This window comes from Puma concolor, chromosome A1, assembly GCF_028749965.1.
Source record: "Puma concolor isolate L17-30 chromosome A1, mPumCon1.1.hap2, whole genome shotgun sequence".
NCBI lineage: Eukaryota > Metazoa > Chordata > Mammalia > Carnivora > Felidae > Puma > Puma concolor.
In genome coordinates, this window is record NC_141667.1 from 106,147,932 (window position 1) to 106,168,453 (window position 20,522).

The window sequence follows — 20,522 nt, forward strand, 5'->3', positions numbered from 1 at the left end:
TTTATGGTATGGATATACCATATTTAACCATTTACCCATTGAAGGCCATCTGACTCATAATAGAAAACAGCTGATATGACCATTTGCGTACCAATTTTTTAAAACAAATCTTACTTTTTCTGAGATAAATGCTCGAGTGCAATTGCTAGGTTAGAGGGTACTTGCAGAATACTTTGGGTGGTACCATATCTCCTTAAAATTCATATTTGGAGCCTTAACTTCCAGTACCTCAGAATATGACTGTAGTTGGAAATAGGGTTTTAAAGAGGTAAGTAAGGTAAAATGAGGTCACACCTGTGGGCCTTAACCCAATACGACGGGTGTCCTTCTAAGAAGAGGGGACTAAGGTACAGATAACAAAGAGACCAAGGTACAACAATGTGAGCACACAATGAAAACACAGCCATTTGCAAGCCAAGGACAGAGGCCTCAAAAGGTGACAACTTTATCTTGGATTTCTGGTCTCCAACACTATGAGAAGATACATTTCTGTTGTTTGAGCCACTTGACCTGTGCTATTTTGTTATGGAGGCCCAAGTTGACTAACACACATGGCTAGTGTTTATAAGAAAATGCCAAACTGTGTATCAGAGCTGCTGCCCTGTGCCCACCATCCGTGTGTGGGGATCAGGGTCTCTGAACCCACTCCAGCATCTGACGTTGCCATTATTTTTTATTTTAGCCATTCTGACTGATACGTGGTATCTCATTGTTGTTTTAATTTGCGTTTCCCAAGCGACTATGTTGAACATCTTTTCACGAGCTTCTTTTCCACCCTCTTCATAAAATATGTCTTCATATCTTCTGCCCATGTGCTAATTGGATTTTTTGCTTGTTTTCACTGTTAAATTTTGAGAATTTGTTATACAGTCTAGATATTGATCCTTTTTTGGATATGTGGTTTGCAAAAATATTTTATCTTTGTAGCTTGTCTTTTCATTCTCGTAATTGAGTCTTTTGCAGAGTAAAATATTTTAATTTTGATGAGCTCCAAGTTTTCAACTTTTCCTTTTATGGATCGTGCTTTTGATGTCAAGTTTAAGAACTCTTCGCTTAATCCTAGATCCTAAAGACTTACCTTTTTTCCTACAAGTTATAGCTTTACTCTACTCATAACTACGTGAACCACTTTGAGTTAATTTTTGTATAAAGTATGAAGTTTAGGTCAAGGAAGGCTGTCCTTCCTGCATTAAATTGCATTATCAGATTCTAAATGGGATATTTGAATCACAAAAGGTTAAGAATAATTATTTTACATAAAAAGAGCCTCCATGAAGATTCTTAAATTTTATTAAGGCAAAACAAGCACACTGTGAGCCTGTTCTATGTTCTGCCTTCAAACAATGTACGTGAACCCTCTTCTATCCTCCTTAGCTGAGGATAAAAAAGAACAAATGTGTGGGGTACCTGAACAGCTCAATCGGTTAAGAATCTGACTCTTGGTTTTGGTGCAGGTCATGATCCCACATTTCGTGAGATGGAGCCCTGAGTTTGGCTCTGCACTAACAGTGTGGAGCCTGCTTGGGATTCTTTATTTCCCTCTCTCTCTCTGCCCCTCCCCTGCTTGTGCTCACTCACTCATTCTCTCTCTCCTTCTCTCAAAATAAATAAATAAACATTTGAATAAAAGCAAATGAGCATCTTTTCAGATCTGAAATTTTCCTTGGTCATGTTTATAGGTGTGTGACACTCCTTCTGTTCTGATTTATGGTAATGGTTATGATGGATTGATGCTTATGTGACTTGTATCCCTGGCTTAAACCTCTAGTCTATCTGAACCCAAGGAACCAGCCCAGTGATTTAAGACCTACCAATTCCAAGTGCGTCTTTGGAATTCATTCCCTTGTCTGCTCTACTAGCAGATGCTCCTAATCTAGAATCCCAGCCTTCGCCAGCCAGCCTGCACTTGCCTCATCCACACCCTTTTGTGAAATTATGACACTTCCATGGTTGGTCTTCCTTTCCCTGGAAATGGTATTATTAGGTCACTTGGCAGAGGGAGGGAAAGTGAGCTGAATATCTAATACTAGAATACAAACTGAGGGAGTCATTAGTTCTGAATACCAAATATTTCTTCTCTTTCTGGGCACATGAATTATGCTACCCCACCCCTTTGGAGTTGAGAAAACCATGTGACTTGCTTTGACTACTAACCAAAAAGCTGAAATAACGTGTTTCTTTTTCTGGAAGTCTTTAGGACCTCTAGTGCTTTACCACTGCTTCCCTGTATGAATTGGTGATGGTCCAGATGGTAGAGCCTTCATCAGCCTACAAACTTAAGTGAAAACAATACAAAACAGAGTCCTGGCAAGCCAAATGGACACGTAACATGAATGAGAAATAAATGCTGCTGTCTTAAACCACTAAATTTGTTTGTGTGTTTGTTTGTTATTATTGCATAACTGCATCCATCCTTATGGACACAATTCCCGTGGCGTTATATGCATTTACTCAATCGTAACAATACAATAAATGGAAATCCAAATTGGAATTGACCCTTATATCTTTGTAAGTCTATTTACAGAAATTAAATTTCCTAATTGAAAAAAAAAAAAAAAAAACATTACGGCCCCATCATGTTGCTAAATTAGTTCTGAAAACACAGTTTCTACATGCAAATCAGGGACAGCATTCCGTGGGCTGAGACAAGCACACCGAAACTCATTCTGGGCAATGAGTCAAGACTTAGTATTGTTTGAATAAATGTAATCTACAAAAGGGAGGTGAGTTGATTAAATAGCAAAATGCTGACCAGAAATAACTAAGTAGATATTTCAACTGTTTCACAACATCTTAACAACAAATACTTTCACAAAATCTTACACCCGCTGAGCAAGATACTGGATGGATAAAAGAAAAACACAACATTTTGCAATTTAATCTGTGGATGAGGCAGATATTCAAGAGAATATGACAGTAGAAATGTGCCCTGGGTTCCGCAGGACCAAAGAGGAGGGGTAAATGTCAGGGTATCCAAGTTTATACATCATGGCAAAACCCATTTTCAGCTCAAACTCTCATCAGGAAGTTATGCTCTTGATTAACCAAAGCAAAATTTGCTCCAGAACACACACAGGCAGAACCCAGGAGAAGCAAGCCAGAGAACACAGTGTACTCAGATTAAAGAACCAGAGAAGCGCAGAGCCCCGCCGCAAAGACAAGAAGTCACATCTCACTAGGAAGTAATTAGAGACAGGAATTTTCACAGAGTTCACAGAAAACAGTAAAAGCTCCCGAGCAATGGAACTGATGATGCCCAAACCTGGTTAAAGTGAACTTTGAGCAAATATGTATGCAGAGATGGATTCTCCATAACTTCAGGGACCTCAAGGGAGAAAACTGTGTTGGGTTCACACAGGACAATCAGCAAATTGTGGAGTGTGCAAAGCAAGAGGCACTCAGGATGGGAATACAATCGAGACTACTTTTTTTAGAAACATAGAACTAGGGTTTTTCACTGAGGTCTTTAGTGAAAATGGAATGTATATTAATAGCAGTGTATGCTATTAATTAATAGCTGTGTGTCTGTGTATATAGATGTAAATTGTGAATTATTCTGAATAGCTATGCTTAAGTTTGCAGTTCTCATGAGATTGTGGGTTTATTCATCATCAACTAATCCTACTTCTGTCTTCATGAAATCCTGAATTGAAAAACCATTCTAGAAAATGTTAAAGGCAGTTTGGGTTGAACTGACCTGAATATTATTGTGAAAGATCAACAAGAGTTATAAAGTATCCCATTCAAAATGGCATCCTGACAGGGCTGGTCCAGTATACTACACGTGCATCCTTTTATGGTGGATGGTGAAGGAAACTGACCCAATGAGGAAATTAAGTTCAAAAAAGGAAGAGAAAGGAGTCGGGGGGTGGAGGGGCTAAAAATCTATAAAAATCAAGCCATAATGTTCCTCTCCCTCAGCATCACATGCCAAATCATAATTTTCTTTACTTTTTCCAAAACATGCACTTTAAGCAGGTCTGTGTGCTCTGACCCAGAAATTCTGCCTCTAGCAGTCTAACCCTAGAAAAATGACTAAAGATGTGCATGGAAATATATAAGCAAAGCATATTCACTACATAGTTAATAATATTGATGTGATGGCTTTTTAAAAGCTTATAAGTATTAGTAAGAAGTGCAACTAACTTTTTTCTAAATGGGGAGGAAAAATAATAGTATGTAAAATTCGAGTAGTGATTCCAAGAAATGCAACACTATGATCAACTCACCTCAACTGCCAAAGTAAACCTCTACCCACTGGCTGGTTCTTCATAGAACTCCGCCTTGAAAGAGTGGATCTCAGAGTGCAAGCCTAGGGGAGTATCTTACAGCTCATCTTTTACCTTTTTCTTTAAGAATATAAACTTTTCCAAGTTGAGAATTTTAGAAGTTGAGCCACGCTCATATTTTTTCTCTTTGCTTGCCTCTGAGGACAAGATACAAAATGTACTTTGTAAACTAAGACTCTGAACCAGAACTTGGGTATCCTAGCGGCAATTAATTTTGGTGGGTGATTTTCCTGTTATCACCTACATCATCAAGTATATTTTACTAAGTGAAGATTACATGTTTTAACAAAACACTGAGGCTCAAAGGTACAGAAGCTGTATATGTGGGAGATGGACCTTGGTTTCAATGTGCTTGCTCCCCAGTGAACCCACATCAATGAGCCAGGAACAACTGGAACAGGATGAATGGAAAGAGAGCAAAGTCAGTGTGTGCAGTCTAGATGTCATTAACACTGATAGAAACTCAATAAGGACCACAGTGACCAGGGATAACTCGATAGGAGAAGGAAGTCTAGCCCTTGAAAGATACATAGGATTTGTACACAGAAGTCGTAGGAAATTCTCAGAGTATAGCATAATATGAATCAAAGAACGGCACCAGGAGCAAACTGTTTTAGGTTTAAAGGACTTAAAATAGAGAGAAGCAATGAAAAATAAATGTGGGAGAGTACTCAGGAAAAAAAAGAGAAGCAACGCTTTAACAACAAATCAGGGTGCTTTGGTTTGTGTGTGTGTGTGTGCGTGTGTGTGTGTGTGTATTTTTCCTGAAATCTGAAAGGTAAAGCTACTTTAAATGTTAACCAATAGCCTTGGTAAATCTACACTTGAATATGTGCTATGGGAATAATTTTATACTTGACTCAATGTAACCACAAGTAACAACAAACAGGGTTTTCTCCATCAAAAGAGAGTGACAGCTAAAGCCAAAGTGACCAAGGAACAACTTTGAGAAACTTTCTGAACACACCTTGACCATCCCCAAATAATAGTGGTGACTAAGCTGGCTGCCCCAATCCCCCACCAGCCTCAGCACCCCTAATGTCAAGCCCAGGTCCCAATAACAAAAGGTTTTACCTCTGCTGATACAGTACGTTTCCCAGCCACTGCTCAAATCCTCGCTGCCTTCCCTTTCCTTGGCACTAGTGAAGACCTGTTCCGTACGGGCTACGTTTCAGTTACCGGCCATACTTTTAAATGACCTGAAGTATGAAGAGGAAGGATGGAGAAACAGATGAGGCAGATGAATATGGATAGGTGGAAACAAGCTGATTGCAAATACACAAAAATTTCAATTTCTTCCCTTCAAGAGTGTATAGTCCAGCAGGAACCTGATATGCAAATCAGTATAATACACAGCCACTTCAATACAGAGATTCATAATGTCTACTGACGTAGGGGTAAAGGGGCACCCATGTTGGCCATGGGAAGATGAAGAAAGCTTCCCAGAAGCATTTGAGATAAAACTGAAAGAAGAGGTAGGATTCTTGGAGGAGGTCGAGAGGAGGCATTTCAGACACAAAGACTGCATGTGGAAAGACAAACATGAGCGTGTGTGAGAATCTGAAATTGCAGACAGGAGGGCTGGGGGAAGAGAGGTGGCAGATGAAGCCTGATGGCCAAGCAGTGGCCACTTCATGGGGGACCAAAAAGAAGAAGTCATAATGGTAGAGAATACTATAGACACACACACACACACACACACACACACACACACACACACACACTAAAAAATATTCAGTGCGGTGATAAAGGTAAGGCATGCTTCATTTCTTTTGTTTTTAATGAGCCTGTTCTATTTATTATTCATATTTATCCATTTTTAATTTGGTTTTAATGTGTTCCAAGTAGTGGCTAGACAAAAAAGAGCCTGTAAGGTAAGTCATGTATAAATAACAATGCAAGTGATGCCCATTTACGTGGTTTTAGGAAAGGAATGTTACTATCATCTCTCCCAGGACCCTGCCCTTACCTTCCTGCTCAGAAGTAACCATTAAGGAGCTGAGCCCACACTAAACCCATGTTCTTCCCACTCCCTGCTTCCCTGTGTGTCTTTCATAGACTCTTTCCTTCCCCTCCTAATCTCATTCCCAGGACAGAAAAAGAAAGGTTTCTTGTTGTTGTTGTTTGTTCTTAACAGGAGGAGATGTCCCAGATTTTCTACGCTAATACCTTTATTTTACACCAGAAAGCCAAGGCACAGGCAAGTTATATCCTCCTGTTAATTAGCAGTTAATCCAGAAGTAGCACCGAGAACGTTAAATTCCAATTCTAGTTTGAGTCACAAAACCAACCCTGAATTCACCTCTAGTTTGGTCATTGTCCTATGAGGGGGATGAGGCAGTCCTCCTTTAAGACGCCCTCAGTCCTTGGAATTTTGTAGTTTAAAGCATAGGGAGATGCGGGATAAAGAGCAGGAATGAAAGGATACAGAGAAAAGCACTGCAAATCGTTATCCCTGTACTTGGGTAACTGTAGGAGAGCTATTATAATAAATTACATCTTCCCCACCACTGCTGGAACATTTATTTGGGGAACTTGAGGGTATATAGTTCCCTAATGTTTAATGGACTAATTATCAATAGTCTGAGCCAAGAGGTGTGTCCAATTAAGTCTGAGTCACTCGGAGCTTCGATTTAAAATTCAAGAATCCTGTTGGCTCTAGACCAAGGATGCTATTTCAAGTAACACAGAAATGAGAAAAATTAAAACTTCTTTTTTGTCCTCACTAAAGAACCAAAAAATTACTACAAAAATTAAAACATCACAAACAAGTACCATGGAGCTCTGCTCTCATATGCTGGGCCCTAAGCCAGAGGTGTTTGAATTTTGTCTGCAGATGTCTATTTACAGACTCATTAGGGAAGGTGGCTTTTTAACGGTTTCACGTCCTAGGTATGAAAATCATTATTCGGCCAGTAACTTCCAAGCTTCAAATCATTAGCTCTTCTTCCCTCATCTGGGTCTTATCTGTCTGTCCTTTAGAATAAAACAGTGCTAAGGGCTGGAACAGACATCCAAAAGCCATTTAATTACTGAGTGCTGGTGGAGAAAGGGACTTCAAAGACCTCTTAACTAACTCTTTCTGTTTACAAGAAGGAAACTGAGACCCAGAAAAGTATCAATACCTCTTGAAGGTCACAGAAAGGTGGGGCTTGCAACATGGCTAATTATTCTTTTTACTACATCAGCCATTTTATCAGGCAACAGTAAAGAATGTATTTCTTACACAAAATGTCTGCTCTTGCGTGGAGTCTGTCAGCAAATGGAGCGACAGCCCTTGACTTTTCTGACTCTGTCTTTGCCCAGAAAGAGCCAGCAATCTGTGTTTAATTCTGGAAAAGGCATCTAGGAGCACTCCCTGACGGCCCACAGAGATACTCCAAGGCTTCCCAAGTGAGGCTGTTGGATCACCAGTCCTGTGGGATCCCGGGGCTAGAGGGCCATGAAATACACTTGGGAAAAGTAGCACACTGGCCTCGCAATGCCTTACCATAGGCCACCTGGCCTTGTTGAATCTGGGTCTCTCCAACTAGTTGGACCACACTTTCCCCTCTCCTTTATGTTTCCTTTTATTTACCCGTTATTTATCCCACAGGGTCACATTCTGAGGATCACATCTAGTGCATCTTACGCTAAGGAATGTCTGCTGCCCGCCTCACTGCTTCAGGTGAGCCTTCCCAGAAGGGTCCGGGCTCTTCCTCGGCACACAGGTATGCCGACTTCATGTCATTTCAACACTTTGTTGCAGATGATCCAGAATAACAACTACCATGACCCATGACAAGTCAATGATACTCGTTAGAAGACCTGCTGCTAAACTTCATCCGTAGGCTGTGGCAGGAGAAAAAAACACCAGCCTGACGCCCCCTCTCCCCCACATAAAATGTCACCTCAAACTCTATGCCAATGTTTGTGTTTCTTTAGGCGACATTTTTCACTTTGTATCATACATAATTCAACTGATCTTTACAACTATCAATGTTTATAGGTGACCTGAAATCCTTTTTCACTAACTCCTTTCTGAAAGCCAGTTCTTTCATTCATTCATATTCATTAAACACATATTTATTTACCAACTACGATATGCCAGATACTGTCCCAGCAGCTGCAGATATGGCTGTAAACAAAAGAGGCCAATGATACCTATACTCTAGGCTTATGTTCTAGTGGTGGAGACAATCAATTAATCAATGAAAAACCAAAGAGAGAAACAAATGTAAACTTATTATTAGGTACCATGGGTAGTAACATACAACGGTGCTAAGTGGTAGTAAGAGCGACATTGTCAAATAAAGCAAGAAAAGGTGATAGGGAATATGATGGCGGTGGGGGGGGGGGATTTATTTTAAAACAAAGAAGTCAGGGAAGGTGTCAGACATGTCACATAAAAGAATCAGCAGTTTTCTTCATCTCCTGACCATCTCATCCTAACCAAGTTTCCCTAAACTCCTGTGGGAGAGGAAGTTTGCAAAAGTAGGAAAAGATGGCAGCCTCATGCCAGTGGCCACCCTTCTCCATTCTGCTGTGGTGACCTCTGTGGCAGGTTCTGGTTGGGTGGCCGATGCAGGGCTACCCATCTCACTTTAGCAGGGACTCATGTGATCATGTAACTGGGATCACAGTGATGAGCCCACTCCCTTCCATCCAGAGTCACACAGAGACGGAAGACCTGCCCAGGGGGGTCAGGACAAGACAAGAGTTGGGCGTCCTACAAATCTTAGAAGAGATTCAGGATTTTCACCTTAAATAACACTGTTAGTGCCTTGTAATTCTCCCTTAGTCCTTCAGACTCCCTCCAAGAGGAAGATCTCAGTTCAGAGAAAGTGGCTAGCACTTTCTAACACTGCTAGTTTTCTTTTTTGTAACAGGAAGAGAACACAACTGAGGTGAGGGTCTCAGACAAGAGCAGTACATAGCCAGAGTTTAATGACACTGATTTATTTTCCTTGTTTTTAATTTTGCTTAAAATCAGTTTATTTAAGCACAGCTGAGTCCATTTAAAGCAAATATTTAGTAAATAGTAAATACAAGTGATTATAGAGGTTGCAAAAACGGCGAAGTTGGAGCACGAGCGACTGAAGCAAGAGAAACACTGTCCCTGCCTCACCAAAGCTGAAAGCAAATTTGTGGTGTTTCCTCTTACTCTTAGATTCACAAACCGTTAGACAGTACGTTGCTCAGAAAGGCATAGTCACTGGTGACTTTTACGACCATGTAACACACGGAACTCTCCATGTCGAAACACTTTCTTGATGAATAATAGTATCCTATCAATAACCAGTATGTGATTTCAGTTCTCTTTGAACCTGCAAGCTGCCCTTGATCCCTTGAAAATCTTCTTGATGTGGGTTTGGAGAGAAATAGTCCACAATCATGAATACCCTTCTCTCTGTGATGCATGGACAACTCTTGCAAGGAGTTCTTATGACATCTCTTAGTGCAAAGAGCCTCCTTGGTGATGTGAGGATGTAAGTGAAATTTTTTGCTTAATTAAATGAATAGAATTATTTTTAAAATCTTGTTATTTGTCATTAGTACTCTGGAAGGAGTTGAAAATTCACCCTAAACCAGGTATATTTCAACTGGGTCAACCTTGCCAATGGAACAAGTTTTTTTAAGTATCCATCCATCCTTCATGTCTCTTGTCCACATATTGGCTACAAGACACACTGATGTTGCAATGGTGTTAAAAATAAAACACCTCCCCATAAGTTTAGGCACAGTCAAAATAACACTCATGTAACACCTAGACCTTTCTAACCACCCCTTCTCCTTCCAGAACCACCCCACATGTTCTTCCTGCCAAGCTGTCTGCAGATAGAGGGGCTGGAGAGCCTAGAAAACATATTTTTAGCACAAATCATCTTGTTATAAATCAGTCAACACATCAAGAGAACAGACATTTTATTCTTCTTCTCTTTTCCCTTTCCCTCTCTTTCCCTCTTTCAAACACACACACATACACACACATGCACACACACACACACACACACACACACACACACACACCCCTTACCCAGAATGTAAATCCACATGTGAATTTCATACTTCAGAGTTCTCATGTTTTGGTATTACCTTAAAACTTTGGATTATTTCTTCCCAAGAAACCAGTACATCTAAACAATCCTTACACTGCTTTTTCAGTGCTTCATCACTTAATTACTTGAAAAACAGAATTTAAAATTCAGCTTTCTGCACTCTTCCCATCTTCTAAACATACCTGCTTACACTTGTTGGTTGTTATTAAAGTCATTTCAACACAGCTCATTCTTGAGATTGGCTTTCTATACAACAGTCCTGGAAAAAACTAGGCAAAATTGGTTGAGTGTATGAATCTAATATATTCCCAGTGAAGCCATCGTAGGTTAAAGTTCCTATGCAAGCACAGTAAATCCACTGAAGGAGTGTGTGATACACTGATATCTAAGAAGTAGGGAATGAGTTATTCCACTGGTCACTATGTCCTTTGCCTTCTGCTCACAACAAGACCAGGTAGAGTACAGAGCGATACACAAAGCCAATGGGACCACAGCATAACCAAAATCAATGGGACTATAAGAACTCATGTTGTCTTTTTGTTGCTGAGTGCACATGGGCTGGGGCTGGCTTATTTTTAATTCTTAACTTTTTTGTGTGTGTTCTGGCAACTTCAGCTCAGCCCCAAAACATAATCCAAACAGAAAAACTATAGGGTTTTCAGACTGGCTCCACATGGAGTGTCTACAAAGGCCTACAGTGCACCTTGGATGACTTTCAAGTATTTTCAAAACCATCTGGAGTCTTTTAAAGTTGTCATTGTTTAAAGAACCTGCAGAGAAGGGAGAGAGCAATTTGAGTCTCAGGAGAAAAGGAAGAAATAAGATTTAAGGTAGCCAACAGATGTGAAAGATCCAGGTACTGTCTCCTCCAAGTGCTTTGGCCATTACCTGCCTTTCGCCTAATGACTCAGCTACCCTCTCCCAGACAGTTCTTCCTCTGTGAATACCACCTGCCTTGATGTAGAGAGAAGTGGTGGTCTGCTTTGCTTTTTCTTTGAAAGACCTGGGGTCCTCTCATCCCCCCTAATTCTGTCTTGTCATTTAAATCTATACAACAGCTGTTTCTCCTTTAGTTTTTCTCCTACTGTCATGGGTCTCCGCTGCCAAATCCAGTTCTGAATTTGCAACAAGGTAATTTTTACTCTTCAAAGTCTCTGTTACCAAATTCTGGCACATCACTATTTTACTAATGGTAACTTCTCTGCTTCTCATTTCTGATACATTTATACTTCTGATCCCTTCCCTAAAAGAAGATCTCCCTCTGTTTCTGTACCCTCTCCTCCCCACTTCTACAAGGCTCTTGACTGAAATTTCACCATTACTTTCCTTCTGTCGCCCTCTTCAGCACCCACCTACCACATTTATTATTTCTCACTCTCTGCAGCTCATCTGCTTTGGTCATGATGCCGATATCTTCATTCCAAGCATCGGTTATGATTTCCTGTTTTTCTCTTTTTAGCCTTAACTAACTTTCTTCTCTATCCCCATCTTACTACTTGAATAAATTTGAAAGATCCACATTAGCAAAACAAAGACACAAGACTTGATTTTAACTGAATTTACCTTGAAAAGCACAAAATAGAAGCACCAGAGTTGACCCAACTGGATCCAACAACATTCCTCGGTGAACTCAAATAAGAGCGATTTACTGCCCATGTATCTATTCAAGAACATACCCTGTTAGTATCATGAAAACCCCATAAGTATTGTTCGGGAGTAAAAAGGTACATTCGGTTCACATTCTTCCTATTAGATAACATGGTCTTAATCAGCAGAGGCTAAAAATAGAGATGCCTGGTTCCTGGAAATGATTGACTCCAATTTCTCTTTCCAATGAATCTGAAATGAGAAGCTGAAGGGTCTTTGCCTCCTGGGAACATCCAAAAAAAAATTAAAAACACATTTCTTTTACCAGTATTTTACAAACATAAAGCTGATGAGTACATTTAGGCTTTGAAAACCTTTTCTATGCAATGTATAACCTAGAGAAATACATCATTCCTGCCACAGAATTGAATATATTTATGAGCCTTGAACTCTGACAGAAGAAACTGAGTCCTAAGTCTATGAAATGCAATCTTCCAATATGTAAAGTTTTACTGTTAAAAACTAATTTTCTTATCTTTTTTTGTGTTGAGAGTTACTAGAAGTATTTAAGCACATACATCCCTCTCTCTCTCTCTCTCTCTCTCTCTCTTTCTGTGTAATGTTTTTTCTTTTTTTTTTTTCAATTATGGTCAATCTAGCCACTAGATTATAAATTAATGATCCCAAATATAGTTATCCACAAGAGGAGATCAATAGCAAGTAACTTATAATGTTACGCTGCTCAGTTCTCAATTGATTAAATCGTTATGTGTAATCCCTCTCTAGACATTAAAGTTAAGAAAATTGAAGTTTTTTGTTTGTTTTGTGGGTTTTTTTAATGTTTATTTATTTTGAGAGAGGGAGAAAGAGAGAGCAGGGGAGGGGCAGAGAGAGAAGGAGAGAAAGAGGGAGAGAGGAGAGAGAGGGAGGGAGGGAGGGAAAGAGAGAGAGAGAGAGAGAGAGAGAGAGAGAGAGAGAGAGAGAGAATCCCAAGCAGGCTCCACACACTCAACAAAAGACTCGATCCCATGAACTGTGAGATCATGACCTGAGCCAAAATCCAGAGTCAGACACTTAACTGACTGAAGCCCCCAGATGCCCCAAGAAAACTGAAGTTTTGAATATGCATGAGTTATGCAGAAACATGAGTTCAGGGTAGTGTTAAGTCATTTCAGCTAATCTGGCACAGTGACACCTGAAGATGAAGAAAACTCAGTAAACGCTGATTGTGCTTACTACCTCTCACCCTAGGCCTGAATGAATCATCCAGAATGAACACCCACCAAGTCCTGTTTTTACTTCAGGATTATTCCATGCTATTGTGACTATGCAGAATTTGATTATAGTATATTCCAGAATACTCAGAGTTCTAACTGAGCACAACAAACCTGAATATATGTTGCAGTTTACTTTTCTACTTCCTATACGATTTCCTTGTGGAAAAAAAAAAATGCATCATCACGACTATCAAAGTTTAAAAACAATGAATACCTCTGATCACAAGGGTCAAGAAACTTCCCTGAGAATGGGGGGACATATTTCATATTTTATTATACTCCTGTTTCACTGAGTCATTTTTCTCCTGATTAATTTACTCACTGGAAGGTAATTTACTTCTTGGAAGGTAGTACAGATCAACGAAAAAACTGACGTAAATCTTCTGGGCTACTTAGGGCTAGATTACTATCCAATTTTAAGTCTCCTTTAGGAAAAACCAACAGCAACAGCAACAACAAAAACAGAGGAATAAAGAGATACACTATCCAATATACTATTGAAAAAAAAATCAAGAGTAAAGCAGAACACTGTTGATAGGAAGAATTGAACGTTACCTGTCTTCTCACTGTGCTAAGTGACAGAAAACCACATGATCTGAACAGTGAAAAGTAAGATGATGCCTTTGGCTGGTTTTTCAAGGACACGAGAGGTAATACTGGGTTGTTAAATATTCAGGCACCTTTCTCACAATACTGCTGTGCAAATGTCAACATCCTCAAATAAATGGCAGGTCACTAAAAAGCTAATAATTAAGTCCCAGTTTTCTGGCTAGAAATCAAAAAGGTGACACATATCTAACACATAAAAATCCTTGCGACTTAATTATAGGAAAGAAATGTGGCAACTTGTAGAAGCACTTCAGTTGCAAATTTCTGGGAAATGAGAACTTCTTTTATTTTGGAATTGTCTTTTAAGAGATGAAACATGAACTGAGAAAATAGAATTTAGAATCCCAAAATTTGGGTAATGATTTTTCCCCCTTTGGTAAATTAGTCTGCTGTCAAAGAATGAGACAGTAATCGAAATGTAAATGTTTAAAGGGCTGTCCAATTCAACCTTTGAAATAATGTGTTTATGTGAACAATGCCATGGAAAACACTAACATTCTCTTCATCCGCAAAGAATGTAGGGTGGGATATATACAATATGTTCTGAGTCAAATGAAACAAAATGTATAGAAAGGGCACCAAAAAAATATGTAAAAAGTAAAAAAAACAAAAACAAAGCTTGCTTTTCAGTGGGAGGATGACCAGTGAAATTTTTCTACATTTCTATTTTTTTAATATCTCTTGATTTTCTAGACTGAGCATTTTTAACTTTTATAATCACAAAAGAAAAAGAGGAAGGGAACCTATACTAATTCATTCATTTATCTACCAAATATTTGGGGAGCACCATGCTTGACAATAAACATACAGAGGGTTTCTCAATTAAATCTCAGAACCACTTACATCAGAGTCTTCTAGAAAGACTATATGTGAAAATCATGAATTTCTACACCGCTGTAGACCAAGCTGCTTCTTATCCTTTGGAATGGGGGTCAGGAAGCTGCATATCTGGTAATCCCCTCAGGGGATTCTTTTACACACTTGTTTGAGGAACTCTGCTCTTGAGACTCATTGGAGGAATCTCTACAGCTGACCGATGTGTATGGCTCCCCTACACTGAGACTTGGAGAAAAAGTGGTTTGTCAGGTGGAAAAGACAGACAAGAGAGGAAGGACAGGATGACCTTAACAGCCAACAGTTGTAGTTCAACGTTTCCAATTCTGACAGTCTATATAATCACCTGGGACTTTGCTCCTCAAGGATGCCAAGCATTGCCATGAGTTGAGAGTCTGCTCAAAATGCAGAACTTCAAGCCAAGGCCTGGACCTATTAGACTTGAATCTGGATTTTAATATGATTTGAGGATAATTTGCAGACCTGTCAAATGTAAAGAAGCACCTTTGAGAGGCACCTTTGGTCAGGCCTTCTGAAATGGATACCTCTCATGAAATGACATTTGAGTACCATTTTCTACCTGTCTTCACTCCTAAATTTGTGTATGTGTTGAGAGGACTTTGAATCTCTTTACTTTGAATAATACTTGAATTCATCACAATCCTACCACTTAATTATATGGTATAGTAAAGGAAAGAACCCTTTTCCCAAAGTAATTAGTGCTGACAGTTTGGTAAAAAGCATTCTTGATCTTCCCCTGAATTTATAGAAATACACCTCAATCCTTTCTGTACTGGGTCGTTTGCACACACTATTCCCCCTTTCTGAAAGAATTTTCTCTCGCTCTTCACATGAACTCCAACTCATCCTTCAGGCCTCATATTAAAAACTCATTTCCTCAGAAAAAAATTTTGATCTTTTCCAGACTAGGTCAGTTTTCCTGGTATTTGATTTTTTTATAATAATGTGTTACTTTTGTGTCCCACCAATAATTTTAATATAATTTTCTGCAATAACTTTGACCAAAGGCAGGGCAGGTTTTTATTTTTTCACTTATCTTTTATAATTTTTTTTAATGTTTTGTTTATTTTTGAGACAGAGAGAGACAGAGCATGAGCGGCAGAGGGGCAGAGAGGGAGACAAAGAATCTGAAGCAGGCTCCAGGTTCCCAGCTGTCAGCACAGAGCCTGACGTGGGGCTCAAACCCACGAGCTGTGAGATCATGATCTGAGCCAAAGTCAGATGCTTAACCGAATGAACCACCCAGGCGCCCTCGCAGGTAGCTTTTTAAAGACCCTTAGATACACAATGCAAGAAAGCAGTAATCAATATTTCATATAGTATTGAAACTTAGCCCAAGCACTGCTATACATAGAGCTTTGTTGCATAACTGAAAAAAAAATTTCATCTCAAATTGGGGATTGAGGTATCATATCATAAGGTTATGAACTCACTGTCTATCAGATGAGAAATCATTTCTAACTCAATTTTTTTTTTGATAATTAAAAAAAAGGCCTTGCAAAATTCTCTTTTCTTCTGTGTGTAAAGTTATTTCTTTGGGTCATGAATCTTTTCTCTGCATAATTTCAGAAATCCTTTTGTGAACAATATTTATTGTACTTATCATCCAACAAATGTGTTGGTGCTTAATATTGCCAATGAATATGATAATCTGTGGTTCAAAGATCTTTGGTTATTATCATAATACTGTTTACCTTGAATCACAGGATCCACACCAAATGTCTACTGTTACCTTTATGTTTGTCTTATCTCTTTTCTAGGTATTTTCTTCTTACTAAACTGAATTGAATTAATCAAATTAATTTTTTAAATGCAAGCAGAGTTTATTGAAGCTATATCTATATCTATACCTATATGTATATCTATATCTATATCATCTAGAGAGAGATACAGACAGAGCATCTGGAAGATTCAGGAAAGAAAAGAGCATGAGTCTCATCTTTGTTGGGGGCCTGGGGTTTTACTGGTGACTGTAGTTCTGGTACACATTTCCTCTTATGCATCCAGGAACTGGTCAGAACAGGGACTGGATCCAAGTGATTTCACATCAAATAGAAAGTGAGCTCATAATTTTATGATTTGATAGCCTGCTCCCCAATCTGAGATGAAATTCTTTTTTTTTTCAGTTATGCAACAAAACTCTAGGCAATCAAATTAATTTTTAATCATCTTACACCCATTTAAAAAGAACATGCAAGGAAAGCATGCCAAATATTTCCTCCTGGGCACAGTTTTAAATATCTAAGTGTAAACTATGTCAAATTTTAAAATTTCTATTAAAAAAATGGGTTGTTCACAGAATCGGCCAAGTGTTGAGGTGATGACTGACGTCATCCCCTCATGAATACTTTATCATTTTTATACTGGTTTCTCATGTTCCCCCAACCTTTAAATGTTTGATTTTAAAATGTTCCTTTTCTCTCCCTCATTTTTCAAGTTTTTGTAGAGTCTCAGACCAGTGTGTTTCACATGTTTTCTGTATCCAGACACTAAACTTTAAGGCTTATCCATTTTTATCAGTCTTTGCATATGAAGCAAATAATCAGTTAATAATATGGTCAGAACTCACGTCTGGCAGTGAATGATTATGACTGAATGCAGAAGACATTTTGTTCTCAGATGCTCAGTCTCTTCTTCAAAAGCCTGCGCAGTAGGGGACAGTTATCAGAAAGGGAAATGCTTCTAGAGAATTATAGTAGACAAACCACAAATTGTGATATTAAGAACCACATGCACTAGCAGGTACTTAATAAGTACTTGTTAAACAAGTTAGCTAATTCTTTGCCACAAGAGACAAGCTTCAAGATACATCTGGTAAACCAACTTTGTTATTTTTATCATTCTATCTCTTTAGTTAGTTTTTTTGTTTTTTGTTTTTGTTTTCTGTTTTTTGGGTTTTTTGGCTTCATAATCAAAGACTGGTTAAGTTCCATTGGGCTTGGCAACTTCTCATGAACCTCTTCCAGTGTCTCTGCCCCTGTAAAGCTTGCATTATAATCAGGCAGGTCTGCATATACAATAAGCAAGTAAATACACAAAGATATATTTGTTAGCACTAAGTGCTATGTTTCAACCTATGTTTTATCTTCAATCAATATAAAAGTATATCCCTCTTCATGTTTTCTAATAATGTCTATTTAAACCTGTGTTTATTCTAGCATGCCAATTCTAATTCTAATTGTTAGCATGTGCCTAATACAACTCTGTCCTTTGTTTTTACAATGCTTGTTTTTGTTTTTGTTTTTTTAAGAGACAGAGGGAGAGCAGGGGAGGGGCAGAGGGAGACAGGGAGCCAGAGAGAGAGGGAGAGAGAGGGAGAGGGAGGGAGAGGGAGGGAGAGGGAGAAAGAGAGAGAGAGAGAGAGAAAGAGAGAGAGAGAGAGAGAGAATCTTAAGCAGACTCTACGCTCAGCATGGAGCCTGACATGGGATTAAATCTCACTACCCTAGGATCATGACCTAAGCCTAAATCAACAAACTGAGCCACCCAGGTGCCCCTGTCCTTCCTTTTTGTCTAAATGTTTTTGTTGCATTGTATTATGAGATCCTGTGTCATTTAACAGCAGAGTTAATTCCATTCACAATTTTATTACAAATGGTATTTGGACTTATTTAAGTCATAGGTATACAGAGTTTTTTTTATGCTGCTGATTAATTTGGGGAAACTAGAACATTTAAGGAACACAAAGATTAAAGTAGCCTGGAGAAACAGGATATCAGACAACCAGGAAAAAAGCATTTGATCAAAAGATGAAAGATCATCAACAAACTCAAAACGCTACAGAGAAATCAAGTAAAGTGATGGCTTTAACAGTTCCTAGGTCAATCATGGCCTTACATTTTCAGCAAGCTGAGGAAAAAATGGGAGGTACAATCACCTGAAAATAAGGCATATTATCTTCTTTAAGAGATCCTGCTCTCTTCTCTCTCACTTAATAGTGGCACTCTATTCATTTCCTCCCTTCTTCCCTCTAGATGTCCTTACCCCCATACACAGACACAATTACCAACGGTGGTATTCAGAGAAAAATGGGCATTCAACAAACAGTGATTATCACTATACATCTATGGCTATATTGATCATCTGAACTAAGTCTCTAGAACAGAATTCACTGCCACACCACTGTCATTCAACCAAAAATTACGAATCTCTGCAGTTACACGCCTGTGTAGTTGTGTCGCCTACTCTAAGGAAGTGATTTTCCAAATTCAGATGTGTCAAGTCCAGGTTTTATTGTATGCTGCATCCCAGGACTTCTCAATTTTTTCAGAGCCATGAACTCCTCTTCGTTCTTGTTTGCTTTTTTGCTAATTCATTGCTGCGGCAATATAGCCTCTGAGAAAAGACTTCTCTTAAATGGACATCAGATGTGATTTTTGTCCAGAGTCAAGAACTAAATTCCACTGACTACAAAGTGAATAAACAGGTCAGTAGTACTTATTTACTAAGTGGTTCCTCCTTTTTAATTGTTTTGAGTACTTCTGAAAAAAGAGCAACTCTTACCACCTGGAAATTGCATTAATATCTCATGGAGCCCACTAATCTGCAGCCCTGTGGCCAAGCTCAGTTTGCACAGTAGAAGCAACATGGATGAAGATCCAGTTGATTTAAGTTCAGTCTGAATTGTGCCTCTATCTAGCTGAGTAGACTCTATTTTCTGAACTTTTGTTTCTCAACTCCTCAACTATAAAACAAAAATACATCTACAGGATTGTTATTCAGGCAACTGAGATAGTGTGACATACCTGTTCTCTGTAAATACACAAAAGAATATTACATATTATTAGGAGAGGGAGTACCGCATTATAGAATTAGAACCAGTCAGATCTGTATTCAAATCTCCACCTTACCACTGATGAGCTGTGAGAACTTGAGCGAGACCATTAATGTCCCTGAACCTCAGTTCTCTCAAAAGTGTAAGACAGAAAAAATACCAGCTAGCCTAATATTTGTTATGAGGTTTCATAATCATGTATGTAAAACATGTAGTATCTAGTATATAGAAGATTCTCGACAAATATTATACAGTATTAACTTCATTATTAATGCTACAATTGAGAATAGCCAAAAATTTTTGAGTGAGAAAAACCACTTGTATCAAGAAATATTTTCATCTACAAGCTAGATGAAAAATGAGAGGAATAAAAACAAAGATGAGATATTTTAGGGACAGAAAGCATCCACATCCAGTCTAATGTCCTGGCTCATTTTCTAGAACATTTCATTTAATTCAGCCTTCTTGAGTTTTTCACCAGACTCCTCATAGCTCTTTGGAAGGAGCAAGGTTATTATATAACCAGGAACTGTCACACATCTTCTTAATCCTAAGGATCCCAAACGTCTTTTCTCCTCTCGTTTTTGCTTTGGTTATATGCAAATCATGGAAGGCATGGACTTAAAATTTATATTTAGGTCAGTTGTTGTTTTTCTTTGACATTCTTCTTGATAAACCTGGAAACAATAAAATCCCCAAGTAAAGCTATTTTACAGTCATATTCCCAGAAAAGACTCTTCTTTACTGATAGGTCGTTTGGTGTGTTCCTCCTACCTAAAGGGTCTCAGAAGAGCAAAGTAAAAAGAGTAGATGTTCAAAGTACTTGGAACGAATGGCACAAATCAATACAACAGCTATGGAAAATGCACTTTTATTCGGCATGCTTGCAACCCACTCTTAATTTGAGTCCATACCATCTGCTCCTATCAGACCATCTCAAGTCAAGCCACTCCTTTAGGTCCTTTCAAACACCTTATCTCTAACATCCATAAAACAGATTGTATCATCTCTCTTCATAATTCTAAAATTATAATCATATGTTTGATTCTAAATATTGGCCTTGATCTCTCCTTCCAAATTAAATTAACTTTCA

General features: G+C 38.7%; 1 protein-coding gene across 10 annotated transcripts in view; it reads right to left on the minus strand.

The window, feature by feature from the left end:
• LOC147584351 (uncharacterized) overlaps positions 1-20,522 on the minus strand; it is a 477,282-nt gene that overhangs the window by 165,328 nt on the left and 291,432 nt on the right. The window contains exon 8 of one of the 10 annotated variants that reach the window (XR_015248642.1): positions 17,225-17,298. The exons of the other annotated variants lie outside the window; for them this stretch is intronic. The gene's annotated coding sequence lies outside the window, so the exon portion shown is untranslated. The remainder of the gene's footprint in view (positions 1-17,224; positions 17,299-20,522) is intronic. 10 annotated transcript variants of the gene reach the window in all.